Source organism: Pseudophryne corroboree, chromosome 1 (genome assembly GCF_028390025.1).
Source record: "Pseudophryne corroboree isolate aPseCor3 chromosome 1, aPseCor3.hap2, whole genome shotgun sequence".
Lineage (NCBI taxonomy): Eukaryota > Metazoa > Chordata > Amphibia > Anura > Myobatrachidae > Pseudophryne > Pseudophryne corroboree.
The window spans coordinates 32,359,715-32,377,366 of NC_086444.1; the positions used below are offsets into that span (position 1 = coordinate 32,359,715).

The window sequence follows — 17,652 nt, forward strand, 5'->3', positions numbered from 1 at the left end:
CATATGCGTGTAACTGGGACACACAGGTATGCGCACATGCGTGTATCTGGCGTTTGCCACAAAATATGTAAATAAAAATGCAATAAAAAAATGGAAGAAAAGAAACACATGAGATTTTCACAAAATAAGTCTCCAGACTCTGTGGAGGGGAAAATATCCAATCTAGATCCTGTGGTATACACCACTTTATTTGCATCCCAGAATTAAATCCGAGATTATCTTAATCCCTGAAAATCGAGAAAGTTCTACAATTTTATAGGTTTTGACCCCTAGATTTTCAGTTTTTCCAGTAATGTGTTAATTAATAGTTAAATATTTGCTCCGTTGAAGTCCTTTCTGTTTTACACCAATATAGGAGTAGAGGTGAAAGCTTGTGTGATGTTCCTGATTACGTGTGCCTCTCTAATTTTTAATCACCTTCTTGACACTGTCCTCTTCCTCTTGCCTCTTCTCATAATGTAAAAAGTCATCAAATATGGAGGTGGTATGTTTGTAGCTGGCTATGATTCGGAGAACTTGGCAAACTTTTTCCAGGGGGACCACCTGTCACTGAAATGATGTGTTTATTAAGTCCGATGGGTTTATTAAATCCGAGATTATCGTAATCCCTGAAAATCGAGAAAGGTCTACAATTGTATAGGCTTTGGCCACTAGATTTTCAGTTTGTCCAGTAATGTGGTAATTAATAGTTAAATATTTGCTCCGTTGAAGTCCTTTCTGTTGCACACCAATATAGGAGTGGAGGGGAAATCCTGTGTGATGTTCCTGATTACGTGTGCCTCTCTAATTTTTAATCACCTTCTTTACACTGTCCTCTTCCTCTTGCGTCTTCTCATAATGTAAAAAGTCATCAAATATGTTGTTTAAACAGGACTACATGTCCTGTTTATACAACATAAGGGTGGGTGGAAAGGCCCAAGACAATTCCATCTTGCACCTCTATTTTTTTATTTGTATCATGTCTACCACAGCAGTGCCACTCCTAGATGGGCCAGGTGTTTGTGCTGCCCACTTGTGTCGCTTAGCTTAGTCACACAGCTACCCCAGTGCAACCTTTTGGCCTAAAAACAATATTGTGAGGTGTGAGGTGTTCAGAATAGACTGGAACTGAGTGAAAATGAATGTTATTGAGGTTAATAATACTGTAGGATCAAAATTACCCATAAATGGTTTTGGCAAAACCAATTCAGATCCAAAACACTAGCTGGGATCCAGATCCAAAACACAAAACACGAAAAGTACCCGCCGCACATCTCTAATTAAGATACTCTTCGGCTTATACTCGAGCGAGTATTTAGGAGGGACACGGAGGGCACAGCGCGCGGCTCCCCTGTGTCCCTCCTGCGTCTCCGGCGGCAGCGGCGGGACAGTGCGGGAGCGACGGAGGTTAAGTAACAAACTGGCACTGTGGGCATTTCTGGCAGCATGAGGGCATATCTGGCACTGTGGGGCATATCTGGCAGCATGAGGGCATATCTGGCACTGTGTGGCATATCTGGCACTGTGGGGCATAGCTGGAAGCATGAGGGCATATCTGGCACTGTGGGGCATATCTGGCACTGTGGGGCATATCTGGAAGCATGAGGGCATATCTGGCACTGTGGGGCATAGCTGGAAGCATGAGGGCATATCTGGCACTGTGGGGCATATCTGGCACATCTGACATTGTGGGGCATATCTGGCAGCATGAGGGCATATCTGGCACTGTGGGGCATATCTGGCACATCTGGCACTGTGAGGCATATCTTGCAGCATGAGGGCATATCTGGCACTGTGGGGCATATCTGGCAGCATGAGGGCATATCTGGCACTGTGGGGCATATCTGGCAGCATGAGGGCATATCTGGCACTGTGGGGGCATATCTGGCAGTATGAGGGCATATCTTGCACTATGAGGGCTGTGTACGGCTAGAGATGCATTTCCCATCCTAGGCTTATACTCGAGTCAATAAGTTTTCCCAGGTTTTTGTGGTAAAATTAGGTGCCTCGGCTTATATTCGGGTCGACTTATACTCGAGTATATACGGTATATATATATATATATATATATATATATATATATATATATTAATTATTATTATTATTATTATCATTATTTTTGTTTTGTTTAGTGCTGTACCCCAATATACATCCCGGGGCTGCTGTGTCTGTACAGGGGTACTCTGTTTGCCCTTTCAGGGGCTCTGCCCCAGGGTTTAAAAAAAATAAAACTGATATTTTTTTTAATTAAAAAAATAATAATAATAATAAATATATATATATGAGGGGTATGAAACATAAATAAGCAAGGGGATAATGAAACATAAAGCAGTGAGGGGAGTATGAAACATAAATCAGCGAGGGGAGTATGAAACATAAAGCAGTGAGGGGAGTATGAAACATAAAGCAGCGAGGGGAATATGAAACATAAAGCAGTGAGGGGAGTATGAAACATAAATCAGCGAGGGGAGTATGAAACATAAAGCAGTGAGGGGAGTATGAAACATAAAGCAGCGAGGGGAATATGAAACATAAAGCAGTGAGGGGAGTATGAAACATAAAGCAGTGAGGGGAGTATGAAACATAAAGCAGTGAGGGGAATATGAAACATAAAGCAGTGAGGGGAGTATGAAACATAAAGCAGCGAGGGGAGTATGAAACATAAAGCAGTGAGGGGAGTATGATACAAAAAGCAGTGAGGGGAGTATGAACCATAAAGAAGTGAGGGGAGTATGATACAAAAAGCAGTAAGGGGAGTATGATACAAAAAGCAGTGAGGGGAGTATGAAACAAAAAGCAGCGAGGGGAATATGAAACATAAAGCAGCGAGGGGAGTATGAAACATAAATCAGCGACGGGAGTATGATACAAAAAGCAGTGAGGGCAGTATGAAACATAAAGAAGTGAGGGGAGTATGAAACAAAAAGCAGTGAGGGGAATATGAAACATAAAGCAGTGAGGGGAGTATGATACAAAAAGCAGCGAGGGGAATATGAAACATAAAGAAGTGAGGGGAGTATGAAACAAAAAGCAGTGAGGGGAATATGAAACATAAAGCAGTGAGGGGAGTATGATACAAAAAGCAGTGAGGGGAGTATGATACAAAAAGCAGTGAGGGGAGTATGAAACATAAAGAAGTGAGGGGAGTATGATACAAAAAGCAGTGAGGGGAGTATGATACAAAAAGCAGTGAGGGGAGTATGAAACAAAAAGCAGCGAGGGGAATATGAAACATAAAGCAGCGAGGGGAGTATGAAACATAAATCAGCGACGGGAGTATGAAATATAAAGCAGCGAGGGGAGTATGACACATAAAACAGCAAGGAGAGTAAGAAACATAAAGCAGTGAGGGCAGAATGAAACATAGAGCAGTGAGGGGAGTATGAAACATAAAGCAGTGAGGGGAGTATGAAACATAAAGCAGCGAGGGGAGTATGAAACATAAATCAGCGACGGGAGTATGAAATATAAAGCAGCGAGGGGAGTATGACACATAAAACAGCAAGGAGAGTAAGAAACATAAAGCAGTAAGGGCAGAATGAAACATAGAGCAGTGAGGGGAGTATGAAACATAAAGCAGTGAGGGGAGTATGAAACATAAAGCAGTGAGGGGAGAATGAAACATAAAGCAGCGACGGGAGTATGAAACATAAAGCAGTGAGGGGAGAATGAAACATAAAGCAGCGAGGGGAGTATGATACATAAAGCATTGAGGGGAGTATGAACTGTAAAGAAGTGAGGGGAGTATGAAACATAAAGCAGCGAGGGCAGAATGAAACATAAAGCAGTGAGGGGAGTATGAAACATAAAGCAGCTAGGGCAGAATGAAACATAAAGCAGTGAGGGGAGTATGAAACATAAAGCAGCGAGGGGAATATGAAACATAAAGCAGTGAGGGGAATATGAAACATAAAGCAGCGAGGGGAGTATGAAACATAAAGCAGTGAGGGGAATATGAAACATAAAGCAGCGAGGGGAGTATGAAACATAAAGCAGTGAGGGGAATATGAAACATAAAGCAGTGAGGGGAGTATGAGACATAAAGCAGTGAGGGGAATATGAAACATAAAGCAGTGAGGGGAGTATGAAACATAAAGCAGTGAGGGGAGAATGAAACATAAAGCAGTGAGGGGAGTATGATACAAAAAGCAGCGAGGGGAATATGAAACATAAAGCAGTGAGGGGAATATGAAACATAAAGCAGCGAGGGGAGTATGATACACAAAGCATTGAGGGGAGTATGAACTGTAAAGAAGTGAGGGGAGTATGAAACATAAAGCAGCGAGGGCAGAATGAAACATAAAGCAGTGAGGTGAGTATGAAACAGAAAATAGTGAGGGGAGTATGAGACATAAAGCAGCGAGGGGAGTATGAAACATAATGCAGCGAGGGGCAGAGGCGGATTGGTCATAGGGTTTACAGGGAAGATTCCCGGTGGGCCGACACACCCGCGGGGCCTTGACCAGAGGCGGATTGGCCATAGGGATTACAGGGAAGATTCCCGGTGGGCCGACGCACCCGTGGGGCCTCTTTTGTTTGAGGACATGTGGTCCTTTTTATAGACATAATGAATAAGATGCCAGACAATTTGCATATATGAAAATGACTTTGCCACTTAGCCTGTGATTGCAGGTGATCTAGTGTATGCTCTGTCTGCCTGCTTGGCTAACATATAAGACTGAGTGAATAGTGATTGGGATACGGTTGGTGTAATAAGCAAGAAAATATCTTTCTACAGAATTATATAGTTTCCAAAATTCTGAAGGTGTATCATATAATGTGCTCATAATATGTAATTTTATTTCTTTATAACTTCCCCCTTGATGCTGGACATCCCCACTATCTGGAAAGTCTTGTGGGGAGGGTGCTGCTGCCATGGCCCATGGCTAGACCTTACACCTCTGGTGCTGCCCAAGTGGGGCCACTAGTACAAATTTTTCCAGGGCCGCTTTTTGTTCCCAATCCGCCCCTGGCGAGGGGAGTATGAAATTTGAAGCAACGAGGGGAGTACCTGTTAGGATCTAGGGTTTAGAGTAATAGGAATAGGCCTAAAGGAGATTGTAAGTAAATTCAGAGTTTAGGTAGGTTAGTAGGTTAGAGTCATTCCTTGCATTTCTACGTAAGAGTCTCCTAAACTGGCAACTTGAATAATACCACTGATACTATTTATAGAGTATTACCAGGCAGATCTGCTGGCACCAAGAAAATTAACAGAGAACAGTTGTCAAGTAAAAAACATTATTGTTTACCAACCGATCCATCAAATTGTGACTTCTGTGAATTGTGCTTTTCTTTATGCTGCATTTATCTACAGTGACAGATGCTTTCAATACCAGCCATGTTTTATTACAACGGTGTGCTGGGCCAGTCACAAGATGAGTCAAATAATATTAAATCATTATTTCTGCTTTCAGAACCGGGATTTCAGCTTCAAAACATCAATTTGTTTCTCTATTGTTTATTTCAGTTTGCTGATCACTGCTTATTAATGGAGATTCACTGAAAGTGCATACCAGGTTATAATGATTTGCAGGAAACATTTTCAGCAGATATACTTCCTTATTTTTTATTTTTTCCTTTTTACATTGTCAAGATGTTTCTTGGCAATTAATTCTCCATGGTTAGGTATGTTATATGTTCCAATCACCCGTGGCGCTCACTGAAGGGCATCATCACATACACACAATGGCGGCTGCCAGTTTTTGTACTGAACCACTGTAATGAATTCCTATGGAGGCATAAAAATATAAAGGTACATAGAACATCCTTTGGAACCAGTGACTTCACCAGGATAGTGTCAGAACTCCCAAAGACCCCAGACCCAGACCTCGCTGCTTACCAGTCCATGTGCTGTTGGGTCTCCTAGGTCTCTGCCGGTGGCCGGTCTGTCGTGCTTCTGTTGTGGCTGCTGCTGCTGTCAGCACCCTGGTTCCCACCAGCTCCTGCATCCTGGGTGTGGGCTGGTGTCCTCCATGCTGGGTTTCCTGCCGGCTCCGGTACATGAGTGCAGCCACTTCTGTCTTTGTTGGCTGACCATAGCACAACCAATGTATCTCAGCCAATCAACAGCCCAACAATGGATTCCTGCCTGGGGTGCAGCCTAAGTTTCACTGGTATCATCCAGTGTCCAGTTAAGAGCCACCAGAACAGGTCCAAAGCCATGCCACAGTTTTGTTGTCTAATGCTGTGTCCAGTATCCAGCACCAGTACCGGACCAATCATAGTTCTGTTATAATCTGCTCAGTGTCACCTGAGCCACCAATACTAACCTGGAGTTCAGTCCTAGAGCCACAGTAGCCAGTCTAGCATCCATTACCACTCATGCCGGCTTAGTGTAGAACTCTGAAGTTCTCTGGTCTGTAGTATATTGCATCCCCTACAGTGTCCTCTTTACCTTTTCAGCCTAAACCAGCTAGACTCATCTGGTGCTGTACTCTCCTAGTATACCAGTAGTTCTCCAAACTCCTGCTCACTCACATCCAGCTGCCCAGTTTTCTTTACGTACCTTAACCACCAACTCTAATCGCCAACACTGGCCAGATGGACTCTGCAAGTAGTTCTGGAGCAGACTCCATGCAGAATGGAGGGCCAAGAGGCTTCAAAAAGAAAACTGGTGCAGAGAGTTTAAGAATGAAGTTAGAACAGGAACTGAAAATCATCTCTCCTTTCTTCACAGGTAAAAACACAATCCTCATGCTTGTATATCTGAGTCTATCATCTCTCTTTGGACTTTGGACTACGCTAGAATCTCTAATTAAACTAGTTCCCAAAACACTGCAACTCAGGACCATTATGTAGCCTCTTCTCACCTCTGTCATGAGAACATCAGGACTAATGCCTACTACTCCTCTGTCCAAGAACATCATGACTGCCCCCTGGACTACCCCTCAAGCTGAACAGGGAACTGAGGGGCATTAGCCCCAGGACCAGACTTTGCTGAGTAATTTCCATTGGAAATTAGTGTGCTTCCCACATTGCCACACCCACTCACACTGCTTTCAAGAGACCAGGACATTTATAATTTTCGCAAAATAATGTTAGTACAATTTTCCTGCAAATGTTTTTCTCTTCTTTTTCTTCTTACAGCGTACTTCCAGCCCACTGTGTGCTATTCCTGTATTGTTTACCTCCATTAATTGCACACCCTGCCAGCAGCAACCTATGCAGTGCACCCCACATGGCCACCTCGGATGTTTCCTCTGTGGGCAGGGTGTGCTTCATTTGGATCTTTCCATGCAGGGTATAGCATACTCCTACACACATGTCAGTTTTCACATACATGCATTTGGCCCTTGTATGGCTCATCTCCCACTGTGTAACCTTCGTAGTACGCCCAACATGGCTGCCTTATCTGGTGCGCTTGTGGATGGGATGAAAAATACATGGACCTGATGGTTTTGTCGGAACCCTACTCTGAACTTTAGGACTCAGCAATCTCCCCATTGTGTGTTATCTCTTCTAGGGGTAGACTATTCCACCCTGGGTAATCATATGCAGGCGCCCAAGATGGCTGCCGCACCTGGTACCTTTTTGTGAGGGTGGAATACACAAACCTTGGAGATTATTACCCAAAATGCCTACACCAATCATGCATTATGCTTTCTGTGTGCTCAAGGTTTTTTTTATGCCTGTGTGGTTTATCTTTTGTGTTACTTAAATCTTCTGTATTATGTGCATTGTTTGAGTTCAAGATGGCACCATGGATGGCTGCCTCGGTGCTGCTCTGCCAAGCAGCCCTCATTTTTAGTTTTACCTGTATAATATGTATAATATGTTGAGTCTATCGTACAGTTGCAATGTGCAGTATGAACTCATACGTGTAATGTTTGTAATGTATGCTACGTTTTTCCACCTTCTTATGCTATGTATTCCCCCTTCATGTTGCAGCTTGGCAATGCATTGTACCACAAAAAATTACTAGTGTATATGAGTACACCTGGCCAATAAAGCTGATTTTGATTCTGAGATGTCTGCACATTTGGACTTTATTCAAGTGACTCTTGCAAGGGCAGGTCCGAATACGATTACTCCAGATTCAGCTCCTATGATGTCGGTTACTCCACCATCGTCTACACTGGCAACCTGTTTTCATCTGTCATTTCCTATCAAATGTAATGGGAGCCATAAGCAGTGTTGTGGATTTTTCAGTCACTGTGAGATTAATTTCAATTTGCTACCCGTAAACTTCCCCACTGCTAGGACTCACATGGCATACATAATCTTTTTACTAACTGGACAAGCTCTAGAGTGGGTCTCCCAACTATGGGAGAGATCAGATCCTTTGCTGTCCAACTACTCAGAAATTATCTTCACCTTCCAGAACATATTTGATGAACTGGGAATGTCCACCACTGCTTCGGCAGATATTCTGTGGCTATGTTAGTGTAATAGCAATATTGCACAATATGCTATTCAATTCCAGACCCTTGTATCCAAGCTGAATTGGACAGAGGATGCAATTATTTCCGCTTCCCTGAACAGCCTTTCAGATAGGCTTATAGATGACCTGGTGACCAGCAATCTACACTTTAAGTTGGACAATTTAATTTCACCCTGCAATAAGGTTAATTTGTGATATAGATAGCTGGCCATAGAATGAAGCAAGAATGATCATTACACCCTCTACCTATTCCATGTTCAAGTCCTCCACTATCTCCTAGTATACTAGCAGGTCTCCTGACTCCTGCCCATGCACAGAAATTTCATTAATACACCCAGTTTTCTTCACACCGCTTCACCATCAAGTCCAAGTTCCAACCCTGGTCTGGGAACACAAGCACATCAAGTTTCGATCATAACAAGTAGTTTCTGAACAATATATACTTTACAATAATATATGAGAAAATATGGAGTAGCCCAGAAAAAAAATGAGATGCTTTACATTATAGGTACCCCACATATGATTGAGATAAAGAACCGTAGATGGTATACAGCAGGCATTCCCAACCACGGTTCTCAAGGCACACCAACATTGCAGGTTTTAGTGATATCCAGGCTGCAGCACAGATGGTTAAATCAAAATAACTGAGCTACTAATTCAGTCACCTGTGCTGAAGCCTGGATATCACTAAAACATGCACTGTTAGTGTGCCTTGAGGACCGTGGTTGGGAATGCCTGGTATACAGTATATACTAGAGATGTGCGCTGACCCCCATGTTTAAGTTTTGATTTTGGTTCTAAATCATTATCATGTTTTGGTTTTGGTTTTGATTTTAGCAAATCCAAGCTTAAGTGTTTTAGTTTTGATTTTGGATCTAAATTCTTTTTTTAAACTGATAAAAACAGCTAAAATCATGTAACTTGGATGGTAGTATGTAGTACTGCAGCATGAAATACAGCCCACACACTCTCCATACACTCTCCTGTGAGAAATGGGACCTAAAATCTTGAAGGAGAGACTTACATGCAATCCAAAACACTTGATGTACCTTCTTATAGATCTGAGATCCAAACTTGGCAGGATGACCTGAGCTAGGACTCAGTTCTACTCAGAAACCCAAAGTTCTGGTGTGTTTGGTTTTCAGCATCTGTAATACATAGTGATATCAAAAGTTAACATGGAAAGTGCAGCTAGACAGAGTGAAAGAAAGGAAGATCAGACGGAACAGAGCATATGAAAAACACAATATAGAGAAAAAGAAAGAGGCAAATGTTGGTCAGCACTGGAGAAGACAGACAAATGAAGTTACATACCAGGGGCATTTAAACAATTAAGGGGACTTGTTTGCAATTGTTTTCTGTGCACCCGGACCTCCCCAGGTTACCTGGCTGATGGCGGCGTCATATTTGTTAGCAAAGTCTTCTCAGATATGCCACCTGCTGAAAAGAGTGCACAGCATCTGGCACAGTGTCAAGGGTTTTTCATATCTACTGTGTCGGAGCCATATTTCAGAAGGAAAATCGGGAAGATGGTGACACTGGCAATCTGGTATCTTTGTAAGAGTCTGTTCTGGTTGCAGGGTGTGCGGCGTGTGCCCTATTAACTAATCATAGTTATACTACCAGTTTTGGACTGCCCCCAGGGGATTCCTCTGGTGAGCCAACTGCCTGAGGGCTCCTCATCTATATTAGTGATGCAAGATAAACCTCATTGTGTGTGCAGTGGCATGTCCATATTTGCAAATTGTGGTACTTATATAGTGTATGGGTGCCAGCGTGGGTGTGGTTCATCAAATCAACAGTGTCTAGGTCGACAATGTTTAGGTCGACCACTATAGGTCGACAGTCACTAGGTCGACATGGATGGAAGGTCGACAGGGTTTCTAGGTCGACATGTGCTAGGTCGACAGGTCTAAAGGTCGACATGAGGATTTTTTTTGTGTGTGTCGTTTTCTTCGTAGAGTGACCGGGATCCCAAATTAGTGCACCTCGTCCCCTCGCATGGTGCCTTCGCTCCGCTACCGCTTTGCTCGGCACACTTTACCGTTCCAATCGTAGTCCACGTGGATCGTTAAGTATGAAAAAAATAAAAAAAATTTAAAAACTCATGTCGACCTTTAGACCTGTCGACCTAGCACATGTCGACCTAGAAACTAGAGATGAGCGGGTTCGGTTCCTCGGAATCCGAACCCCCCCGAACTTCAGCCTTTTTACACGGGTCCGAGGCAGACTCGGATCTTCCCACCTTGCTCGGTTAACCCGAGCGCGCCCGAACGTCATCATCCCGCTGTCGGATTCTCGCGAGGCTCGTATTCTATCGCGAGACTCGGATTCTATATAAGGAGCCGCGCGTCGCCGCCATTTTCACACGTGCATTGAGATTGATAGGGAGAGGACGTGGCTGGCGTCCTCTCCGTTAGAATAGATAGAGACACTTGAGTTGATTTACTACTAACTTAGTAATTTTGGGGAGCATTAGGAGTACTCAGAGTGCAGAGTTTTGCTGATAGTTAGTACTCGTGACCACCACCAGTTTTATTTATTATTTAATATAATCCGTTCTCTGCCTGAAAAAAAACGATACACAGTCACATACCATATCTGTGCTCAGCCTCAGTGTGCTGCATGATAATATCGTGCTCACTGCTCACACAGCGGAATTGTGGGGGAGACTGGGGTGCAGTTATAGCAGGAGTACAGTGCACACTTTTGCTGCCAGTGTGACTGACCAGTGACCACCAGTATATTGTCTGCCTGAAAAAGTTAAACACTCCTGTGGTGTTTTTTTATTTTATTCTATAAACGCATTCTGCTGACAGTGTCCAGCAGGTCCGTCATTCATTATATTATATAAATATTTACCTGCAGTAGTGTTATATTTTTTTTGTTCATCTCTATCATCTTTATCATCTCTATATTAGCAGACGCAGTACGGTAGTCCACGGCTGTGGCTACCTCTGTGTCGTCAGTGCTCGTCCATAATTGTATACCTACCTGTGGTGGGGTTTTTTTTTCTATCTTTTTCATACTAGTAGTTTAGGAGTCTGCTGACAGTGTCCAGCAGGTCCGTCATTATATTATATATACCTGCAGTAGTGATATATATATATTTTTTATATCATTATCATCTCTATACTAGCAGACGCAGTACAGTAGTCCACGGCTGTAGCTACCTCTGTGTCGTCAGTGCTCGTCCATAATTGTATACCTACCTGTGGTGGGTTTTTTTTTTTTCTATCTTCTTCAACCACGACCAGTTTTATTTATTATTTAATATAATCCGTTCTCTGCCTGAAAAAAAACGATACACAGTCACATACCATATCTGTGCTCAGCCTCAGTGTGCTGCATGATAATATCATCTATGTATATCTGACTGTGCTGAGTGCTCACTGCTCACACAGCTGAATTGTGGGGGAGACTGGGGTGCAGTTATAGCAGGAGTACAGTGCACACTTTTGCTGCCAGTGTGACTGACCAGTGACCACCAGTATATTGTCTGCCTGAAAAAGTTAAACACTCCTGTGTTTTTTTTATTTTTTATTCTATAAACGCATTCTGCTGACAGTGTCCAGCAGGTCCGTCATTCATTATATTATATAAATATTTACCTGCAGTAGTGTTATATTTTTTTTGTTCATCTCTATCATCTTTATCATCTCTATATTAGCAGACGCAGTACGGTAGTCCACGGCTGTAGCTACCTCTGTGTCGTCAGTGCTCGTCCATAATTGTATACCTACCTGTGGTGGGTTTTTTTTTTCTATCTTCTTCATACTAGTAGTTTAGGAGTCTGCTGACAGTGTCCAGCAGATCCGTCATTATATTATATATACCTGCAGTAGTGATATATATATATATTTTTTATATCATTATCATCTCTATACTAGCAGACGCAGTACGGTAGTCCACGGCTGTAGCTACCTCTGTGTCGTCAGTCACTCGTCATCCATAAGTATACTAGTATCCATCCATCTCCATTGTTTACCTGAGGTGCCGTTTAGTTGTGCCTATTAAAAATGGAGAACAAAAATGTTGAGGTTCCAAAAATAGGGAAAGATCAAGATCCACTTCCACCTCGTGCTGAAGCTGCTGCCACTAGTCATGGCCGAGATGATGAAATTCCATCAACGTCGTCTGCCAAGGCCGATGCCCAATGTCATAGTACAGAGCATGTAAAATCCAAAACACAAAATATCAGTAAAAAAAGGACTCAAAAATCTAAAATAAAATCGTCGGAGGAGAAGCGTAAACTTGCCAATATGCCATTTACCACACGGAGTGGCAAGGAACGGCTGAGGCCCTGGCCTATGTTCATGGCTAGTGGTTCAGCTTCACATGAGGATGGAAGCACTCAGCCTCTCGCTAGAAAAATTAAAAGACTTAAGCTGGCAAAAGCACAGCAAAGAACTGTGCGTTCTTCGAAATCACAAATCCACAAGGAGAGTCCAATGGACGTGAAGAGCATGCGCCTTCCACCATTTGCACGCCCCCTGCAAGTGCTGGAAGGAGCACCCGCAGTCCAGTTCCTGAAAGTCAGATTAAAGATGTCAGTGTTGAAGTACACCAGGATGAGGAGGATATGGGTGTTGCTGGCGCTGGAGAGGAAATTGACAAGGAGGATTCTGATGGTGAGGTGGTTGGTTTAAGTCAGGCACCCGGGGAGACACCTGTTGTCCGTGGGAGGAATATGGCCATTGACATGCCTGGTGAAAATACCAAAAAAATCAGCTCTTCGGTGTGGAAGTATTTCAACAGAAATGAGGACAACAGGTGTCAAGCCGTGTGTTGCCTTTGTCAAGCTGTAATAAGTAGGGGTAAGGACGTTAACCACCTCGGAACATCCTCCCTTATACGTCACCTGCAGCGCATTCATCATAAGTCAGTGACAAGTTCAAAAACTTTGGGCGACAGCGGAAGCAGTCCACTGACCAGTAAATCCCTTCCTCTTGTAACCAAGCTCACGCAAACCACCCCACCAACTCCCTCAGTGTCAATTTCCTCCTTCCCCAGGAATGCCAATAGTCCTGCAGGCCATGTCACTGGCAATTCTGACGAGTCCTCTCCTGCCTGGGATTCCTCCGATGCATCCTTGCGTGTAACGCCTACTGCTGCTGGCGCTGCTGTTGTTGTTGCTGCTGGGAGTCGATGGTCATCCCAGAGGGGAAGTCGTAAGACGACTTTTACTACTTCCACCAAGCAATTGACTGTCCAACAGTCCTTTGCGAGGAAGATTAAATATCACAGCAGTCATCCTGCTGCAAAGCGTATAACTGAGGCCTTGGCATCCTGGGCGGTGAGAAACGTGGTTCCGGTATCCATCATTACTGCAGAGGCAACTATAGACTTGTTTGAGGTACTGTGTCCCCAGTACCAAATACCATCTAGGTTCCATTTCTCTAGGCAGGCGATACCGAAAATGTACACAGACCTCAGAAAAAGACTCACCAGTGTCCTAAAAAATGCAGTTGTACCCAATGTCCACTTAACCACGGACATGTGGACAAGTGCAGCAGGGCAGAGTCAGGACTATATGACTGTGACAGCCCACTGGGTAGATGTATTGACTCACGCCGCTAGACCAGCAGCGGCGGCACCAGTATCAGCATCTCGCAAACGCCAACTCTTTCCTAGGCAGGCTACGCTTTGTATCACCGATTTCCAGAATACGCACACAGCTGAAAACCTCTTACGGCAACTGAGGAAGATCATCGCAGAATGGCTTACCCCAATTGGACTCTCCTGTGGATTTGTGGCATCGGACAACGCCAGCAATATTGTGTGTGCATTAAATCTGGGCAAATTCCAGCACGTCCCATGTTTTGCACATACCTTGAATTTGGTGGTGCAGAATTATTTAAAAAACGTCAGGGGCGTGCAAGAGATGCTGTCGGTGGCCAGAAGAATTGCGGGACACTTTCGGCGTACAGGCACCACGTACAGAAGACTGGAGCAACACCAAAAACGCCTGAACCTGCCCTGCCATCATCTGAAGCAAGAAGTGGTAACGAGGTGGAATTCAACCCTCTATATGCTTCAGAGGTTGGAGATGCAGCAAAAGGCCATTCAAGCCTATACAACTGACCACGATATAGGAGGTGGAATGCACCTGTCTCAAGCGCAGTGGAGAATGATTTCAACGTTGTGCAAGGTTCTGCAACCTTTTGAACTTGCCACACGTGAAGTCAGTTCAGACACTGCCAGCCTGAGTCAGGTCATTCCCCTCATCAGGCTTTTGCAGAAGAAGCTGGAGACATTGAAGGAGGAGCTAACACTGAGCGATTCCGCTAGGCATGTGGGACTTGTGGATGGAGCCCTTAATTCGCTTAACAAGGATTCACGGGTGGTCAATCAGTTGAAATCAGAGCACTACATTTTGGCCACCGTGCTCGATCCTAGATTTAAAACCTACCTTGGATCTCTCTTTCCGGCAGACACAAGTCTGCAGGGGTTCAAAGAACTGCTGGTGAGAAAATTGTCAAGTCAAGCGGAACGCGACTTGTCAACATCTCCTCCTTCACATTCTCCCGCAACTGGGGGTGCGAGGAAAAGGCTCAGAATTCCGAGCCCACCCGCTGGCGGTGATGCAGGGCAGTCTGGAGCGACTGCTGACGCTGACATCTGGTCCGGACTGAAGGACCTGCCAACGATTACGGACATGTCGTCTACTGGCACTGCATATGATTCTCTCTCCATTGAAAGAATGGTGGAGGATTATATGAGTGACCGCATCCAAGTAGGCACGTCAGACAGTCCGTACGTATACTGGCAGGAAAAAGAGGCAATTTGGAGGCCCTTGCACAAACTGGCTTTATTCTACCTAAGTTGCCGTCCCACAAGTGTGTACTCCGAAAGAGTGTTTAGTGCCGCCGCTCACCTTGTCAGCAATCGGCGTACGAGGTTACTTCCAGAAAATGTGGAGAAGATGATGTTCTTTAAAATGAATTATAATCAATTCCTCCATGGAGACATTCACCAGCAGCAATTGCCTCCACAAAGTACACAGGGAGCTGTGATGGTGGATTCCAGTGGGGACGAATTGATAATCTGTGAGGAGGGGGATGTACACGGTGATGAATCGGAGGATGATGATGAGGTGGACATCTTGCCTCTGTAGAGCCAGTTTGTGCAAGGAGAGATTAATTGCTTCTTTTTTGGTGGGGGTCCAAACCAACCCGTCATTTCAGTCACAGTCGTGTGGCAGACCCTGTCACTGAAATGATGGGTTGGTTAAAGTGTGCATGTCCTGTTTATACAACATAAGGGTGGGTGGGAGGGCCCAAGGACAATTCCATCTTGCACCTCTTTTTTCTTTCATTTTTCTTTGCGTCATGTGCTGTTTGGGGAGTGTTTTTTGGAAGGGCCATCCTGCGTGACACTGCAGTGCCACTCCTAGATGGGCCAGGTGTTTGTGTCGGCCACTTGGGTCGCTGAGCTTAGTCATCCAGCGACCTCAGTGCAAATTTTAGGACTAAAAATAATATTGTGAGGTGTGAGGTGTTCAGAATAGACTGAAAATGAGTGGAAATTATGGTTATTGAGGTTAATAATACTTTGGGATCAAAATGACCCCCAAATTCTATGATTTAAGCTGTTTTTTAGGGTTTTTTGAAAAAAACCACCCAAATCCAAAACACACCCGAATCCGACAAAAAAAATTCGGTGAGGTTTTGCCAAAACGCGTTCGAACCCAAAACACGGCCACGGAACCGAACCCAAAACCAAAACACAAAACCCGAAAAATTTCCGGTGCACATCTCTACTAGAAACCCTGTCGACCTTCCATCCATGTCGACCTATTGACTGTCGTCCTATAGTGGTCGACCTAAACATTGTCGACCTAGACACTGTCAATCTTCAGACCGGATCCCGCCAGCGTGTCATGGAAGCACCTGTAGGCTAAATGACACAGGTTCTACTGGAATTTAGGAGTCAAAGATTGTTATTATTCTACTTTATGGAACACAGATTATTATTTGTCTATTAAAGGATGCACATATTATTATTATTATTATTATTATTATTATTATTCTAAAAGGACACTGTTAATATTAATAAAATTTGAAGTGGCACAGATTATTATTTTACTCAGATTATTATTACTAAACTAAAGCGTACTTAGATAATATTTATAAAACTAGAGGGGTGCTTTTTTCCTTGTTACCCATTAACTAGGGGTACAGTACAAGGAGTCAATACTGCTTAGCATTAATGTGAGCACCCCTAGGATACCACTCACCACCAAAATGGGTGCTATTTACTATGAAAAGCATGAGATTTGGTCTAAACTGCATTTGATTACGGAATATTTAAACCATAGCACATTGCCAGTGATTTGTGTTTTATACTTGTAACCAGAGCCGGTCATAGGCATAGGCAAACTAGGCAATTGCCTAGGGCATTTGATATGCCAAGGGGCATCAGCAGCTTCTGCTGATTAAAATGATATGCGGCATGCCTATATTCTGTGTGTAGCATTTCATATGTAGATACAGCCACAGTCTCACACAGTATATAGGCATGCTGCATATCATTTTTATCAGCAGAAGCTGCTTGTGCATCCTAGCCACATACCAATGCAAATAAGATGCATTTTCATTAAAAAAAGGTGCCCGACGTTAGCATTGAGGCAAGATTTATGAGGACACATCTGTATCCAAGCAGAGGCAGAGGTCACAGTGTTAGTGGCAGTGTGAGTGCTGTGTGCATGTGAGTGGGTTGGTTGTGCAGTAGTGTACGAAATATGTGTAAGGAGCATTATGTGTGTCTTGTAAAAATGCATTAATAATGTGCAATATATGTGTAAGGGGCACTGTGTGTCATGTGTATAAGGGCATTAATAATGTGCAGCATATGTGTAACAGGGTACTACTGTATGTGTGTTATTATGTGTATAGGGGCACTAATAATGTGCAGCAAATGTGTAGAGGGCACTGTGTGTGTCATTATGTGTATAAGGGCATTAATAATGTTTGGCATATGTGTAAGGGACATTATGTGTAAAAGGGCATTAATAAAGGTTGTCATAATGTGTAAGGCGCATTATGTTTTTAAGGACATTAATAATGTGTGTCATATTTGTAAGGGGCATTACTGTGTGGAATTATGTGTATAAATGCATTACTAATGTGTGGCATTATGTGTATAAGGTGCTCTACTATGTGGTGTTGCATATAGAAAGGGCACTACTGTGTCGTCTAATGTGAATAAAGAGCAATAGGGTGTGGTGTAATGTGAATAAGGAGCAATTCAGTGTGATGTAATGTGAATAAGGGGCTCTACTGTGAGGAGTA

At 43.6% G+C, this 17,652-nt stretch overlaps 1 long non-coding RNA gene across 6 annotated transcripts in view; it reads right to left on the bottom strand.

Moving 5' to 3' along the window:
* Positions 1-7,952: 7,952 nt before the first annotated feature.
* The window catches only part of LOC135061188 (uncharacterized), a 142,618-nt gene continuing 132,918 nt past the window's right edge, over positions 7,953-17,652 (bottom strand). For 3 of the 6 annotated variants that reach the window (XR_010248084.1, XR_010248586.1, XR_010249606.1), the window contains exons 3-4: positions 9,384-9,507; positions 7,953-8,081 (exon numbers count right to left, since the gene is read on the bottom strand). This is a non-coding gene — a long non-coding RNA (uncharacterized LOC135061188). Of the gene's footprint in view, positions 8,082-8,605; positions 8,744-9,383; positions 9,508-17,652 lie in introns of all 6 variants that reach the window. The other 3 variants (XR_010250110.1, XR_010249097.1, XR_010250619.1) reach the window with 3 other exon arrangements.